The sequence below is a fragment of the Python bivittatus genome, unplaced genomic scaffold (assembly GCF_059951505.1).
Source record: "Python bivittatus isolate LINGU-HERP-01145 unplaced genomic scaffold, Pbiv_v1 ctg000080_np1212, whole genome shotgun sequence".
In the NCBI taxonomy this organism is placed as follows: Eukaryota; Metazoa; Chordata; class Lepidosauria; order Squamata; family Pythonidae; genus Python; species Python bivittatus.
Window position 1 is genome coordinate 8,812,999 of NW_028277035.1, and position 18,603 is coordinate 8,831,601.

Genomic DNA, 18,603 nt, shown 5'->3' on the forward strand with positions numbered 1-18,603 from the left:
TATCTGTTAAACCAAATGTGAAGAGCTTTTGGCCTTCAGGGCTTCCTTATCTAGCATGAAGTCTTTCTCTCATTCCCCAATAGCATTTACATCTTTTTTTTTTTTTTTTACTTCTTGAGGGGCCAAGAGAGGATATTTTTAAAGCTTAAATTCCATACAGGAGGAGAATTTGGGGTACAGGGGAGTTACAAGTATTGAAAGGATGGCGAAACCTTTTCTGTCCCCCCCCCCCCAACCTGCCCATGCTCCTGTGGCCTCATATGTCCCCTTTCAATCCGCTTCCCAGTGCGGTCTTGTTCAGGTAGTAGCCTGAATGTATGATGCCTAAGACTGTCCCACAAGTGTGAGAAACCTATGGCTCATAGAGCAATAGGGAGCATTGCTTGCTTTTCTTGCCAACCTGTTTCTGAGTTGATTGCTGATTTCTCACAAATAACATGCATTTTCAGTAGGATCTCTGTGTGTAAGGGCTTGGGGGGGGGGGATGAAGCTTCCCTCTCTCTCAACAACTCTGCCCAAAATTGTTGGTTTCCCACAGGGATTAACCAGCAACCTGAAAGTAGGTCCTTGGTAGAAAAAGGGAGTATGTTGCATTCTACTTCCTCCTACCATGTTTATTCAACATTACTGGAAAGGAAGAAGAGTACTGTAGAGAAGGAGGGGAATAAATATATATGTGGTGTTTATGTTTTTGTGTGAATGGGTATGACTTTATAACTTCAGTTTCCCTAACCGGTAACCAGTGTGATATTTCCAGATGAAAATAAACCCATCTGAACATAGGAGCTTGGAGTGAGGTGGGAGGACCCTACTCTCAACATTCCTGGGCTCTAAAAATCTTGTCAGCCAGTTTGGTATATAGTAGTGGTTATGCCATCAGGCTAGAGACTGGAGACTGTGAATTCTAGTCCCACCTTAGGCATGAAGCCATCTGGGTAACCTTGGGCCAGTCATTCTCTCTCAGCCTTAGGAAGGAGGCAATGGCAAACCACTTCCAAAAAACCTTGCCAAAAAAACTGCAGGGACTTGTCCAGGCAGTTGTCAGGAGTCAACACTTACTTGAAAGCATTAGAAAAAAATTGATCTTGTCAAAGACGTTTTTGAAGCAAATTCTGGTAAGCATGTTCAGAAGCCTCTGCTCAGACTGAACTTGTGGACCATGTGATGGCTTGCTGAGTCAAACTTGTTTAGAAGCCATGTTTCTTGTGTGTGTTGAACTTTTGCATAAAATACATAAAAACGTATACAAGAAAAAGTGAGTTTGGCGCAGAGGATGAAATGTGTTTCCCATTGCCCTGCTGAGACAACTCTAATCTGTGCTCATCTGTAGTAATTTTCATTCAGACCTATATCACATGTTACCCCATGCTGTTTCTCACACTATGTTTATAATTATTTGTTATTTCAGAGAATGGAATAAGTTCAGGAAATCTAAACAATAATAGCCTGCTATTACTACTACTACTGCTACTACTATTACTACTACTACTACTACAGTGTCCTTTCTTGTCTTCAGTATCCATGAACAAGTGATGTTTGAAGAATACAGTTTTACACAGCAATCAGACCTGTGCTATTTTATATCTATTTTTGGAAACATAATTACATGCACCACATTGGCCAATAGCTTTTTATTACAAACTACAACAAATGATTGAGGAAAAGTGCCCCTGTAATAAGGGGATCAATTATCTTATTTCCGATTGGTAAATCTAAATGCCTTTTAAATTCAGATACGTTGATTTATTCCCACTGGGTCAGATGACAAAGGTCTGTTAAATAAACATTCCGGAACAGTTAAGAACTGAAGCCTGGCATTTGAGTCCCATATTTACAAATGAAGACAAGGTAATTGGCATGTTTATATTGTACTTCTGTTGAGGTGTGATATTTAAAGGTCTGCTTTCCTTCTCCCCATTGCTACTATGGGCAAAATATTATATCCCATTCCACACTGAGTTTATAGGAAAGATTTGGGAATAGAATATTGTAGACAGCAGGATGTTACCCATCTTATGGCATCACTTTCCACCTGCAAATGATATCCTTGCTATTTCAATGCCACATTTCTGCTTTAACTTTCAGAGAATCGTGACAATATTTTTAGGATATTACTATTATTATGGTTAGCCACACAGTCAGCCAGATGTTTAGACTGAATTTGGCATTTTTGTCCACCTATTGAGTCCTTCCCAAGTACCTGGGATAGGCAGATATTGTTTAATAATACTAAAGGTATCGTTGCAGGATATAAGCTGTTCCAAATAAAACCGCCTTTTGCAATTGACTGATGGTGATTTTTTTAATGCCGATGGTGGTCAAGTGGTGTTCCAGATATTATGGAATTGCACCCAAGCCGCCTATTACTATTGGTACTATTTTTGCTTTCTTTTGCCACAGTCATTCTATTATTATTATTATTATTATTATTATTATTATTATTATTTCAATTCTGTTTTCTCTCTATCCTTTTTCCCGTGCTCCATCTTTCTGCTTTCTGCACTTCCTCTTTGGTGTCCCAGGGATCTTACAGTACTTTTTACATCTTTAGTATATATATCTTCTTTTGGCTTTATGCAGTGGATTAATTTCAGGAGGTAGGCAAGGAGCAAAAAGATATCCTTTTGATTGTTTCTTAGCTTTCCCCTCATGGTTTCACTTTCCAAAGACTCATTTGCAATGAAGCCATGAGTGGGAATAGGGTGGCTTGCTCTGTGCATGTCTCTTCTGTCTGCTTATTCACTCTTGATATAATGCCAGGGTGGTTAAGAAAGGTACTCTGCCTAGGTGATTAGTAAGTTCTATGACTGCTGCGGGTTCCTTGGGAGGTGCCTGCCTCCCTGTGGTGCCAAGAGAGGCCTTCAGAGAAGCCAGAGTAGCTGCCACTCACCTATCTGCAGATAGCGCTGAGGATGGGTTGGAAAAGCCTCCTGGATCCACAGGTTGCTGCTCATACAGTGCCCAGTATCTCCTGTTCTTCCCTCCCACACAAGGCTTCTATCCTGCCCCCTCCCATTGTGACATACATCCTTCCAGTTCATTGCTATTGGTTAAAAGGAGGGTGGAAGGAAAGGGAGGGGGGACGGAGGAGCGAGGTTGTTAAGGACTCACTTGCTGCTTAGTAACTGTGTTCCCTGTCTGGTAAAGGAGGAAGGGAGGAGGAACAAAAACAGGTGGAGGAGAGAAAAGGTTCTGAGAAGATCATTACTCAGCATGAGCCATTATGAGCGCATTCTGCATTAACTGCACATGTTTGGGGGCAGTAAATGAGTACTCGTGCAGGTGCCCACTGCGCCTTCCACGTGACATAAAATTGCCTGGCTAAATGGAGCCAAAATGCCAGTGAATCTCTAGTTGTATGGAGCCATAGCAAAAAAATGGTGCTGCAGGTAAAAATCTTCCCAGGATAACTGAGCAAGTACAGATTTAGGGAAAAAAGGAGTGAAAAAATCCTTACTTGAACATCGCAGTCATCATGATTGCCATGGATAACTTGAGCTAGGGTATCATTTGAAAATAAAATTCTTTTATAGAACTTTCAAGATGTTTTGATTTGTTTTTATCGTGTATAAAACAGTTGGGGGGATCTATGAAATGTGCTGGTGTAGAAGCAAACTGAGCCCTGAGAAGAAAAACAAACTGATGACCCTCAGTGACTGATACCACACTCATACAGTACCTTTTAACATTACTGTTCTGTTCACATTTACTTATAAATAAGTCCCACTTTGTTCACTGAAGTTTACTTCCTAAACTTTTGCACCTAAAGGGTGTTTTGGGAGTGCAGCTAATGTACGCAAAAACATGGCGTCCCAATTAAAACAAAAAACAAAAAAATATTACATAGATTAGAGGTGTGTTCCTAAGATCATTTCAAACCTATTGAGGTTCTCTTGGCTCCCCAAAACCCAAAACAATCTTTGTTGCTTACTTGCAGCTGGCTGAAGAAAGAACCTGGTCTCCTGTTGCTGTTGCTGCTGCTTTGCAAGTATCTGTAGGAAGAGTCTGTTCAGCTGCTCTTTTCAGCTATGCTCTATTATTAATCATGAGTTACAGGGTTTTTATTTATTTATGTGATTCAGGGAGGAAATCAAAGCTAACGTTCATGGATGAGTTGGACGTGCTGTCCCTGTACAGAGGGAATGTCCTCAAGAAAAATTTTGATTGGCAAATGTGAGGAATACTCCATGGATTCAGTGGGTTTGTTTCACTTGAGTGATATTAAGTGGGAGGTTATAAAATGGCTGGCCAGACTCAGTCCCTTAAATGTGGGTATTTGGTTGGGACACAGTTACTCTGATCAGAAGTCATACTCATGGAGAAAATAGAACTTATGTATCTGCCTAGCCTAAACAGTTGCCCTCCAGTTATTATTTTTTTGAACCCTTGTAAACATTTTGTATCCCCTACATTGCTAAAACCTCCTCATTCTCTGTGAAAGATGCTCCTTGATTGCTTTAAAAGCTTGGAGCTTTTAGGCCTCCAGCCTTTTTGGGTTGGGTGGGCATATTTGAAATGCTGACACTCTCACAAAATGGCTGCCATGGAGGGGACATATTTCTAACATGACTGTCCTGATGGAGGTAGCTATTTACAAAATACCAGGAAGCGAATTGGTGAGAATGTTCCCTGCTTCCCTTCTTATACATCCTCATGGAAAATATATCCAGGGTCAAATATTGAGCAGAAGTTCTCTTGTTGGATAAACACTGTATCCCATGAAACATTTTGTCCTATATTTAGGTCATACAGTAGGTCATACAGTACACTACATGCCTCCTTCCCTAAGTGGTTGGAAATTTGGATGTTTCAACATTATCAGGGTTCAACTAATAAAGAGGTTGAGGATTTATAATGCTTCCTCTCCATCCTTTACTTTTCAGTAAAAAACAGATGCAGGGGTACCCAACTCAGTTTATAAATATAGTGCTGGGAAACAGGGAAGTTATTGACATGACTTTCCCAATAAAAGCTAACTTAAATGTTGTCTTTTGACCTTTTAAGTTTATGCAGATGATAATAGCACATAAGAGCATAAGAAGAGCCTGCTGAATCAGATAATCTAAGCTTAAGGTCTAGTCCAGCATTCTCATTTGTAGATGCCTTTGAGAACATTAAAAGCAGAACATGAGGGCAAGAGCCCTCCCATCTCATTACTCTTCTCCAGCATGCAACTAATATAGTGAAAGGCATTAAAAGTGTTCTGCCGTGCTTTCCATCCGAGCTGATTGTTTTATGATGGTGTAGCTTCTGTTTTGTTTTGTTTTTTCCTATTTTGTTGGTTTGTTGGGGGTATGATAGATAGATAGATAATTATTACTTTGTTGTATACCACCCAGAGTTTGCAGATTGCCAGGTTACAAAAACTATAAATAAATAAATGAAATACTAAGAGACATGGTCCCTTGGTTCCTTGAGGTAGTATTTAGCCATCAAAATTCAGAGGACTATAAATGCTGTTAGAGACAGGATGGATTCTTATGTTGCCTAAGTTCACGTTAAAAACCTAAGCCATAATGTGGCTTGTTTGGGTCCGGCTTAGTGTATGATGTGAAAACACAAGCATTGTGGTTTGTAAATCATGGTTTATGTCTTAGCGTGACGAGTAAATCTAATGAATTGTTAAACAAAATATGCCTTAATACAAACCTGCATAAGATGAATCGCTATGAGATAACTACCTGAAACAGTTTAAAGTATCCCAGGTACCTCAAATTTGTGAATTTGCACCAAAGGTGGGTTTATTGAAAATTAGTTGAAAGTCACTAGGGCAGTGTTGTCCAAACTTGGCCACTTTAAGATGAGTGGACTTCTGGCTGGGGAATTCTGGGAGTTGAAGTCCACTCATCTTAAAGTGGCCAAGTTTGGACAACACTGTACTAGGGAGTCCTTAAAACAGAATAAATGGAATCTTTCCTTTGCAAACAATCAACTAAAAGGGATTCTAGATACAGAAAGTAGTATTAGTATGGATTGTTAACAGATACTACCTAAATTTCAGATTTGGAGTTCACCTCATATTAAGTCATAATACGGTTTGTTGGATTTGGTCAGGCATGATATGTGAGCCCAATGAGTCTGTGAGAATATGAGGCCAGATTTTTTTCCTAGCCAGTAATTTAGACATTTTCCCCCCTCTTAGGGCTACCAGTTCTGGGCTGCAAAAATCCAGCCAAAACCAGTCATCAGCAATGTTTTAAGAGTTTTCTGTTTTGCCTTGCTACTATATAATGGTCATCCAGATTTTTTTTCACCTCTGATTTGGTAAACCTACCCTTGAATGCACACTCTTTGTATGTCTTTTACAACCTAATTTTCTCAGAATGCCTAATTTCTCCTTCTAACAGCCAATTCAATTAACCTGAACATTTTGGATTCCATCAATAGATCTTACTCTAGTCCAGGAAGAATGGTATTCATTTCTCAGATTAGGGTTCTTAATAACCTTCCCTTGTTTACATGGTACTGAAGTAACTGATTGTGTCATAGATACCTCATCCTGTTTGCTCTTTGGTATGGTTCAATCTCTCAATGACTGATGTCTTTCTCATTTTGTGATCCTGGAGCCAAAGGAGACAGGCAGCCCTGTGTGTGTAGATATAATATGTACATATGCATATTCAATTGGAGTAAAATGGTCCCTTTTAAATTCTCCTCTGCAATCAATATATGGATAGGTATAATTCCTTATTACATTTTTTTCCAGAAAAATAAATGATTATATAGCATCTTTCTCCAACCTGCTGATCTCCCTGTGTGTTTGGCCTCAACTCTTGTTATTCTGAGTTACACTTTGGTGATATAGTCCAAATGAAGAGCATCAAGTTGAAAAAAGTTTTCCCTTTCCAGACTACCCTATGGAGCCTTCAGCTTCTGTTATGGCAGAGAATAGCATCTCTTGAGGCATTGTAAAACCATCACTTCCTAACGTTAATATGTAGCTGGACTATGATCAGCAGAGTGCTCAGTTTCATCTGAAGAGCAGAAACTTCCCAGGCAGCAGACAAAGAGAGAGGAACCCTTTCTTATTGCTGCACTCAGATTCAGGATTAAGGATACCCCTCCTTACAGATTTTGTCACATTGTGAATCTCAAAGCAAGTTCTCAGCTCTAATTACAATTGGGGGGAGCTGTCTCTTTTCACATCCATCTTGTCCTCATCTACTGAAGCCCATTGATTCAGCAGGGCTTCTACTGAGAAGCTGCAGTTCTAGATTGGGTGAAGTAAGCTTAGAACTTTTTCCTTGGCAAGTAGTATCCAGTTCATGTGTATGGGGCTTTACAAAGAAGAGTTTGAAAAATTCCTATTGCAAATGACCTGTAGTCTTGAAACCACAAAGCCCAGGATGCTGGGGTAAACAGAGGAAAAATGATGACCCAATTCCATTTGGGTGCCCTGTTCTGTTATGATTAATTTTACATGGAATGGAAGGTCCAGCACCTTCTAGTTCTGCCCCTGTAATCATGTTGCTGCTGTTGTTTCTTTCCTGTTGCCCATATAGCTGAGTAAAATCTGAAGAGGGTCACTTGCTCCTGCCTTGTGATTTCAAATTCCTGTGATTTCTTATGGTATGATATTAATCACACAGAAATAGAATGTTTCAGTAGGGTTCCACCTGGGCTTAAGTACAGCAAGGTACTAGAACTAGGACGTGCACATCATCAAAGAAAAAAAGGGAGGGTATTGTGCTGGAAGTTTTTTGTTTGTTTGTTTTTAATGGAAAAGCACATGAAGATACTGTCCAGGAAACCATCTACTGTCAGGGCTAAAGCTGATATTGATGTTCAATATTCAGTTTCTATCAACAATCCATACCTCTGGAAACTTACAAGAATGATGCTAAGACCATGCCCAACTCAAGCTAGTTGTATTTTCAGCAGCTGGTCCTCAAAATCTTTATATTTTGATCTATGAAAATGTTGTAGATCAGTTTTTCTTAACTTGGTGCCCTATAGCTCCAAAATATCTCGGTCATTCTAGCTATTGGTTATACTGGCTGGGAATGCTTATAGTTTCAATTTATCTAGAAGGTACCAAGTTGGGGAAAGCTGTTATAGATTGTGATTTAATAGTAGGCATGGATACCTATCATTAAATTAAGAATTATGGAACTCTTTGTGTGGGAGGTAGCCAAAAGAGTTATTATGGAATATTGGAAAGATGAATCTACACTTGCTGATATGTATTGCTTGCCAATATTTAAACTTGTTTTCTTTCAGCAGAGAGACAGAGAAGGAGGAAAGACAAATCATTAACGACCCACTTGGGGATGAGTGAGGGATTAGGAGCAAGACATCCACATCCCAAAGACTCTACTAATCACATCTCCTATTGTCCCTTCAAGGAGCCCATCTTATTAGTGAGAAACGCAGCCACCCTGGAAGACATTTATGGGGTCCCCCCCAATCAACTTTCTAGACTGAAGAAGCTGGTTGGACAAGCAGTGAAACATATCGAGCCAAAAGAAAACAAGTCCAGTTGCCATGACTCAACCTCCAGATAATTCCACCTGGATGACTGAGAATCTTCATCAACACCAGCAGATTAAATCTTCAGTGGTTGATGCCATCCTTCATCCCTGTGATGTTAGTGAGTCTTAATGCTCAAGAAGGAAGCAGAGTTGCGAAAAGAGCAAGGCATGCCTATGACATGCAAATATGATTTGCATGTGGCATGCAGATCCTCTAAATATCTTAAAAGAAACACATTTTGGATACATAGAAATAAGAATGTCATTTTGTAATTAAACAATTTATTAGCAATTCCTGGATTCAGAACAAATTAATTTTCCCTCTGTTTCTGCACTTGGCAGTAATTCTTAAGAATTAAGTATGGTAGGCGGCCAATGGTGCGGCCACAAGATTGCCCCAGCAGTGCAGAATTTTACAGTGGATTTTATTTTATTTTATTTTATTTTTTTTAACTTCACTTTGCATAAACATTCCTGCCTTTCAGTATCAGCTCCTTTTAGTTCCTGCAGATGTTTCCACTAAATACACTTCAGTTCAAATCCTGTGGTTGAGCCCTCCAATAGAATATCTGCATGTCGTGATCAGCCTTTCTGTGGGATAATGAGCGGATTCAGAGGTTACAGTATTTGCTGACTTGGGGCCTCTTTCTTCCAATTGCTCCCTGCAATATTGACGTGTTGAGCAAGCCAGGCTAGTTTCCCTGAAAGCGCAAGATCAATGATTCTCATTCTCTTTCCCGCTACTTTGAATAACAGTCAGCAGACCTAGGCCCCTAATTAGAAAAATACAGCTGTATTGCATTTCCAAACATGTACAGTAATAGCACGCATTGCAGCCAACAACATTCTTAAGAGCTCTGGTTTCCATAGGGCTGGATGCTACAGATTTGCATTTTATTTCAGTCTTAATCAATCCAGACCCCCATGTACGGAGGGCAGAGCTGCAGATGTAGCCCCATCCACCAACAGTGTACCCTTGGATGCCAATGCAAAAAACACATATATCTCATTTACCTACGCAGGTAAATTTGGGGAAAAGGCCGTCTTGTTTATAGATTGGAGTAAGCAAGTCCTTCCCGTGCTTCAGTACAGCTACCAGGGTAACCAGAAGACTGAGCCACTTTATAAGAGGGTATACAAGTCTTTGAGGGGTGCTTCACTGCAAGGAAGGCTCAAGCAAAACACCTTCATAAACTGCTTCCCAAAGCAGTGCAGCTCCTTACTTCTGAGAGCAAAGCAGAAGGACTAGATTGGTTCACTTCACGCTGCTCCAAGTCTTCCCCTTTTTCTTGCCAATGCCAGAAGCTTCCGGTCAACATGCAAAGAGACTTGTGCAAAGGAGGCTGTGTGGAGACACAGAACACCTCATTGAAGGGAAGCATATTGCCTGTTTGTTTTGGCAAGGCATACCCCATCATATTCCTGGTGCAAAGCATCTCACTGAGAAGAATCCAAGCCATCTCAAACAAGCTTACTTCATCATTCATATTACTGTACAAATGAAGCCTCTACTTTGACCCATGTTATGTTGCCTGTAGCCTAGTGAAGCAAGAAATAGGAATAGTGCTGGATAAGTGTATGCCTAAAAGTGTCGTGGCCTGACATACAATTGCTCTTGTATCTCTTCTTCCTGTGTCTCTTGAAAATATCTGGTTCATTTAAACCAGTGTTTTTTAACGTGTGGTCCTAGGACCCCAAGACCTCTCCAGGGTCCATGAAATCAAAATTATTTGCCAGCCTATGTTGAAAAATAGTACAATATTAAAATTCCATCAAACAATCGTGAGAAGCAGTAGCAGCAGCAAATGTGTCAATTTTAATGTTTAATATGGTAAATAGCAATCAGTATAACCCATACAAACAATAGCTCTTTTGGGCTCCTCTACACTTTTTAAATCATGGAGAGAATGTATCTATGTCAGTGTTGTCCAGACTTGACCACTTTAAGATGAGTGGACTTCAATTCCCAGAATTCCCCAGCCAGCCATGCTGGCTGGGGAATTCTGGGAGTTGAAGTCCACTCATCTTAAAGTGGCCAAGTTTGGACAACACTGATCTATGTGGTTGCTAGAACTTAAAAATGACTTGATGGCACATAATCAATCAATCAGTAATTTTTAAAAGTGGGAAGAGATCCTGAGAGAAAACAGTTTAAGAAACACTGATTTAGACTGAGATCCTATACAGTTCCAACAGTAACCAACCTGGTGCCCCCCAGATGATTTAGAATACCCAAATTGGGGCTGCATAATTGAGATGACCAGTAGATGGCAACAAAGAGATATAGAAAAATCAAAGTCTTTGCCTCCATCTAGTGGTTGCATGGAGTTTAGCAGCTGAGATATGGCAGACCTAGGAAGCTTTAAGATTTCAACTTCTATCAGCCTCAGTAGCATGATTAATGGCAAGAAATTACAGAAGTTGTAGTTGAAAACATTTGGAGACTGCAGATTGCTTACTTCTGTTGTAAGTGCATATAAGAAAAGAGTATTGATCTGGCAAGACTTGGAATCAACTCCCCGTTCAATTATATAGCTTACTGGATAGCAGCTAAGGCTGTTATCAAAAGCTGTCCTGTTGCCTGTAATATCCAAGGCTAAGAAACACGTGTTTCAATATAAGGGCAGAGGAAAGAAATGCAAAACAACTTTCAGAAATGTGCAGGCCTCTCTTGTCCTGGCTAAAGTGTTCAAAGTTCCATGATCAGAAAACCACTACATAAAAATCAGAAAATAGCAGCAAATTCCAAGTTCTGTACTTTAGCCTCTTAATAGCCACTTCAGATCTGATGCCTATTCATTCCACCCAATACAGAAGGAAGATTTTCAAAGATTCATACAAACTTCCAGAGGCGGGCAACTCTTACTCCTCCCTGAGGGACTATGAACTCCTAATAAATAAACCTCAGATTTGTTTTTTCTTTCTCTCTTTTTAATATCACCATTATTTCCAGTCCCTACCCCGGCTGAAAATAACACTGTAAGGAGCCAGACTGAAGGTAACGAATAAGCTATTCAATGGGAAAACAGCAGTCTGCTGAAACTACACAATACAATGGACAAGACAACGTACTTTTTCTTCCTTTCTTGAAACCTGGCTTTTAGTATACTGCAGTGTGGTGGCAGCTTGGTTTATGGTGTTACTACCATCAAAGTTTGATTGGTTATGGTCCTGGAAAGTGGCTCCTTTTCTACTGCCTGGAAAAGAGAAGTTGACAGAAGACATAACCAGCATTTTCCATGGGCTATTTCCACAGGCCAGCAGCAGGGCGTTCTTTCAGTCTCCTCAAAGTCCATGTCTTTGAGTATCTTTTCTCCTTGAACTGTTTCTATTTCAACTAGTCATGACAAACACTGTATATCTTTTAATAATAGGTGTGGGTATCCTTCCCCCCTCTTCCCTCACCCTCTTTTTTCGAGCTAACATCCTATCTTTTAGATGCTACAGACTCCTTATTGATGGTAGTAGGATCTCTGAAGACCTTTAGCTGATGAGAGGATAAATGCCATATATAGTGTTTGCCTAGATAAAACAGAATGTACATCTGGTAAGTTGTTTAATAAGGGGTGGCAGCTGAATGCCTTGTTCAATCCAACATTGGATACAATTCCTTTGGTCTCAAAAGCCAATTTGTCATGTTATTTTTTAGCAAATCCCATGATTATTTTCAGAGGACTAACTGATGGGAGAAAAGGAAGGACCATTTGTGAGCTAACCTTTGTAAGCTAACCTGTTTTACTGTCTGGCCTAATGGCATGTTTTGTTAAAGTCACCAATAACATTGTTGAGATGGGAATTCTGTAAGACCTACTATAGTCTTCTTCTGTGAGTATTCAGGTGTCCTTTTCCTCAGAAGAAATTTCTAGCTATTTTTCTTTGGAAAAAAATAGCCTATCCTAATCAAGAGGAAACATTTCACTTCCATAAACAAATTTATATGCAATTGAATAGTTGTTTATCACCATGTTTGAGGATGGTTGTGAGCAAATCAAGTTAGAGACCAGAGAAAGCCAATAGATTCCCTTCCTCTAAACTGTGATTACTATGCTCTGTAGTAAATATCACTAGTAGACAACATGAGATCAGTATCCTAAGCTGGGATGGATAGAAATTCTCTTCCAATTCAACAAGAGTATTTCTGGTTGGGGAAAGCTGTTATAGACCATAAGTAACCCACCACACATTTTCCCAAGCCCCACTCACTCTGTACTGGTGCTGTTGGGTAACTACCCTTCAAAGGGAGATACTAGAATCAATGTTTACTTCTAGATTAATGTTCTTCTAGGGTGCTTTTTGTAATTTCTCAATCTACCCTACAACCCTGGGATTTTCCAGTGGTCTTCCATCTAACTACTAACTAGATCTGAAGCTGCTCAGCATTTCCCCAATCAGCCAAGGTTGGCTAAATGCTGCCACCTAGCTGGGCCTTTCTTATTGCATGGCACAAATATAATAGTGTAATGTTCACATTTATGTTTTATTCATCTCGGTTCCCAGAAAGTGGTATCCAAATTAAACATGAATTAATAGAATAAAAAGAATGGGTGCACACACAAACACACACAAATATTGATCATGTCAATTCCAAAACTATGTGAAACAATATTAGCTGAAATATTAGCAGATACAGAGTATAAAATTAGGCCAGTTAAAATAATAACAACAGAAAGTTACCTCAAGGCAAACTAAAACCTCTATTTCACTTGCCCCTTCATCTAAAACAGAGCTGTCTAAGGAAGAAGTTGGAATGCTGCATCTGAAAGGCCTTGATTCCAGCCCCATCTTCTAGAGAATGTTTGAACAGTCTTTCATGGTCATTCATTGTTAGTTGTTATGTGCAGATCATCATTTGTCATTGAGCTGCTTATAAGGAGAAAGGCAGTTCTTCCATCTGTTAATTTCTCTCAAGCCATTATTTTCAGTTAAGTCCCATCTGCTAACCTTGACAATGTATCGAAATCCAATTGTAATTGAATCTGAGGCTTCCAATACCATAAGAGCATAGAACCCTATTCAGTTATTCTTTCCTTTATGCAACTAATAGACAAGATGAGGTTGTATTTCCAATTCCGAGAAAAAGTATTCATCCCCTTTTAGATTTTCTGTATGTTGATATCTTTGCCACTGAATGTTATCAGAGCTTTGTATGGTTCCTATTGATTCATAAAAGGAGACTGAGTGAACAAATGACACCAAGGTTTGATGCTGTTTTCATTTATTTCATCAACAAAGTCATCCAACATGCAATGTGCCTGTGTGAAAACATAATCATCCCTTTAGATTCAGTAAGTGGTTGCACGGCCTCTAGCTACAACTGCAACAAAATACTTCCTGTAGTTAATGATCAGTTCTTCCTGTGTAGGAATTTTGGCTCATTCCTCCACAACAAGCCACTTTGACTCAATCCATTTAAGGATTTTCTAGCATGAACCTCTTGTTTCAGGTCACACCACAACATTTCTGTGGGATTTCAGTCTGGACTTTGATGTGGCTGTTCCAAAGCACTGAATCTGTTCTTCTTCATCTATTTTCTTGGAGACTTGCTTGTAGGTATGGAATCATTGCATTGCTGTGAGATCCTCTTGGGCTTCAGACTTAGTTGATGAACAGATGGCCTAATGTTCTCCTACAGAATTATCTGATACAAAACAGAATTGATCTTCCTTTAGTGATGGCAAATTGTTCAGGTCCTAAAACAATAAAGTACCCCCAAACTATAATACTTCCATTTCTGTGCTTGCAGTTATTATAAGGTTCTTATTCTGAAAGGCAGAAGTTAGTTTCCACCAGTCATAACAGCTCCCACATAACCTGAAAAGTTCATTTTACTCTTCTGTCCAAAGAACATTTCTCCACATATCTGGAGGATTATCCAAATGCTTTTTGGAAAACATAAACATCAGCGTTCTTTACCATCAATCCCATTTTTACCCACTGCTTTTCAATAGTAGAGTTGCAAACAATGACTTTAGCCAAAGTGAAAGAGACCTGCATATCCTTGAATATTGTTCTAAAGTGTGTTGTGAGTTCATGGATGATTTTGTGCTGTCTTCTTGGAAAAACTTTGACAAGGCAGCCATTCTTGGGAAGACTCATTCTTGTCCCAAATCTCCATTTCAAGAGTATGCCTGTGATGTTGAGTAATGGAATCCCATACCTTTGGAAATGGTTTTGTAACTTTTTCTAAACCAACAGACATCAATTACTTTTTATGAAGATCTTTAGTATGTCTTTTAAGTGAGGAATGACATGCCTCTAGAATCTGTGTGGTGAGAACCTCACCATGATGAGGTTTATGTAAGGCAGGGCTGGCACATTCCCAGGCAGTCCCTATATCCAGATTAGAGCAAGGTGCAAGCCACTTAGTTCAGCTAGCAAAAATGTAGCTGGATGTTTATTTAGTAAACATCAGCAAACATCAAAAAGAGCTAATTGGCAAAACAGGACAAAAGGCAGGCAAAAGCAGGGAAATAAAAAGACAAACTATGGGCAACAATTTACATTCTCTATAATTTTCTCTCTCTCTCCCTCTCTCTCTCTCACACACACACATACACACACACACACAGATGGAGTGTGTGTGTGTGTGTGTGTGTTCCAAAGGGAGTGGCCTTTGGTTATTCCAGCTTTAACCCTTTTATGTACATAACAGCATAATAGAAGTGGTAAATAGGACATCTGGTGATTCTTCCTCTCTTCTGCACCATGAAGGAAACAATTTTGGACGGGGATGATATATCTAGCATGTTTTACAAACTCTAAGCAGGCACCCTAGTTTAGATCTTGTTCACATGTGCAAGGCAATGGGAAATAAGTCAGGGGCAGGACCTGTGAGCCCGCCACCCCCACGCCCCCTACCATTTTCTTTCCAGGCAAAATGGGGGAAATCCTAAGCACACTTCCAACAGCAATGGGTGATTGGTTTTGAAATTGTACTGCTTCTTCTTTTCTAGGCGTTCTTGATCTGTCACTACCAGTTGACTGCAGTGAGCCTGGCAGAATTGTATTATTATACTCTCTGGGAGGTCTCCATAAACAACACAGCAGACAATCATGCCATCTCTGACAGATGTGCTAAAAATAAAACTTATGTAGGACTGGCTGGCGGTATATGCACGTGCACAAGTCTGTTTTGGAAGCTGGCTATGAAGGTAATAAGCAAACTTCTCATACATTTGTTAAAAGCCAGACATTCCCTAGACTTTCCTAGAACTTGTCTTGATCACCCTGCCGTAGTGTCATTTTAAAAGAAAGCCTCATAAATACACACAGAACAAATTAAAATAACTCTAGTCTTCCATCATATTTCACACACACAAATGCACAAAATATTTGGCCTATTAATAACTACTTTAGGATTTGTAGATCCAAATAGCTGTTGCTTTAGATGTTCTTCCTTGTTACTCCATACTGGTAATTGTATGGAAAAGCTAAAGCAGCATATGGATCAATATTTTCAGCTGTGATGATCAAAACTCCTCCTGATGAGGGCACAAAACTCTCAAGAGGCAGCTAAGAACTAGTTCCAATTCTTTTTGGAACTACCAATTGCAATTAAATTTTACAAATCAGACTTCACAAGTTTCTAACAAAGTAAGCATTTATTTTACTTTTGATTCATATAGTTTTCCTCCATACTAGCCAAGGGAGTCTGCAGGGGGAGTCAAGAAAGTCAAGATGTTCGATCAAAAGACTCATCCCTTTTTTACATCCATGCAAGGCACATAAAAAGAGGGCGAGGCTTTGCAATGCCACAGATGCTACTTTTACTTTTTGACCTCCCCTGCAGACGCCCTGATATCATCTCAAATATTTTAAAATCTGTCCCCAGGTACAATATGAAATTAAGTTTATTTCAGCCAGGTTTGCCTGATGTTAGGCCAAAATTATTCAAAACTGAAAGAGGGAAAAACCCTTAAGGGATATTTTCCTGAACCTGTGAAAGAATTAGAGACATTCAATAGAGGCAAAATTAATAGGTCAATGGGCACAGGTTCTCTGTTTATTCTTCTAGTCTATGGGAAATCTTAATAGAGTTCCAGAATAGGAATAATGAGTCCATTTTACTCTTGATTTTAACAGTCAGATCAGCTTTTCCTAAGCCATCCTGATCATGCTGGTTGAGAATTTGGGAAATTATAAATTAGTCTATGAGGAGCAGGTAAACTGGGGAAGCCTGAATTAAGAACCTGTCAAGCAAAATTCTCAGAGGTATTCACATCAGAGGCTTTTGGACCATACCTGGCATCGACCCATATTTCTCTGCTCCATTGCAACCGTTTAGTGCAAATTGGATTGAATTTGGATGTAAGGGATTATTTCATGGGGGTTGAAATGTAGCAGTGCTGTGCATCCATTGATCAGAGAGACTAAACTGGACAAGGAAAAGTTGTAATGCAAATAAACTCTGAGACATGTTCTTTCCCTTCTACAACAAATGCTTAGAACAGCTAAGTAGTATTATTAAATAACAGAGATCTCTGAAAATAGTAAAATAGTGACGCCAGACCATATATAGCCTATGCAAGCAACCACATTTTCTCTTGATGAGGTGCTTTTCATTATGGAAGGATTTGTGTCAGCTCAAGTTTTTGCCTGGTGGTTCCAGTAGCTAGAAAAACCACACAGAGAATCCTCTTTCAGCTACTTGAAGTGGTGGATGAGAAGCTCAGAGCAACATGAAGCAAAAAAGCCACTTCACTTTGCTTTTAAAATTGTGGCGGGGGGCGGGATTTCACATGAATCTTGTTTGAAAGGTCCTATTATTTGTATCTGTCTTTACCCCAGAAGCTCAAAGGTAAACAATACCCCTGAACAACCCTGTGCAGTAGATGAGCTAAGAAACTATGTGGCCCAAAGTCACCAAATGACGTGGTTTCCATCTCAAAGTTGGAGGCTTCTTGTTCAGACTACAAAACCAAAAAAAGCTTCCTCTTTTCTTTTTCTTTTTCCTTCAAAAAAGGTTACAGTTACATAGGGTTCATTAAACATTCAAAATGTGTGTCCAGATCCTGCCCTCCCCGGTTACTGTTGACAGGTGTTCCCTTGGAGACAGTTTTAACCTTCATGGCATGAGCTGTGTATCGAGACATGGAAGAGATCAGTGAAGGAGACAGAGGGGGCAAATGCTCCATGTCCTTTTTGGGGGTGTGGGTTTTTTTCCTTTATTTTTCTTCATCTTCCTTCTCTCGGTTCATCCACATTTTTCTCCTCATTTCTACCTTAGCACTCAGGGGCAACCGAAGGACCTCAAAAAATGCAGAGCATTTGCAACAAGCAAGGATGAGATAAAAAATTCCTCCCAGGCATCAGATGAAGTCTGAGGAATGTGAAGCTCAGGATAAGCATTTGTGTTAGTTCCCTAAATAAACCAAACTTTATAGAGGCATTTACCAAGTGTGCATGCGTGTGTGTGTGGACAAGTGCGTAGTATAATATTTAATCTTGTTCCTGATCTGATCAGTTTTGTAACTGCTGTGGATAGATAGTGTTTTTTATGTTTGGGGAAGGAAACACAGCATAAAAGAAATACAGCTCTTAATCAAAAAGGAAGGAAGATTCTGTTAAAAACAAACATGGACCACAAGCATCATCTAAACTGACATCTATACTCATAAGTAGGCCTTCGCTCAGATCCTATAGTGGCTTGTCATATGCTTATCGGAAACTACAAGAAAGACATGTCTGTAATTTAGTAGAAACTTCCCAATGGATTCCCCAGCAAACAGTAGTAAGAGACCTGTAATTCTTACTATTGGGTCAATATATAGCATCACTGATAGTAAAGGCCCAGAAATCAATAGATAAGGTGGAAAGTATGGGGTGAAAAAGCAATCTATAAGGTGGGAGTGATAAGCTTGGTGGGAGCTATATGCTTCAAAGCCACAAAGTAACACCCAAGACAATCAGAGAATCCATCAAACTTCAAAGTGGCCAATGGGGTTTAAGGAACTTACAATACATTCATTTTTATCATGATATTATATTGTAGGAGTATACTTCTACAGTGTAGTCATATCGATAAAAGTACTGTCATTTAGTTAGCAAGGAAAGGATTTAACTGCTCCTGTGATAACACAGGAGCATAGTAGTTTATACCAGAATAGATAGCAGGGCAGTATGTTACAGTGAC

General features: G+C 39.5%; 1 long non-coding RNA gene across 2 annotated transcripts in view; it reads left to right on the forward strand.

The window, feature by feature from the left end:
* The window catches only part of LOC148216614 (uncharacterized), a 58,049-nt gene extending 47,687 nt beyond the window's left edge, over positions 1 to 10,362 (forward strand). For both annotated transcript variants that reach the window (XR_015794692.1, XR_015794691.1), the window contains one exon: positions 8,221 to 10,362. This is a non-coding gene — a long non-coding RNA (uncharacterized LOC148216614). The remainder of the gene's footprint in view (positions 1 to 8,220) is intronic.
* Positions 10,363 to 18,603: the final 8,241 nt, after the last annotated feature.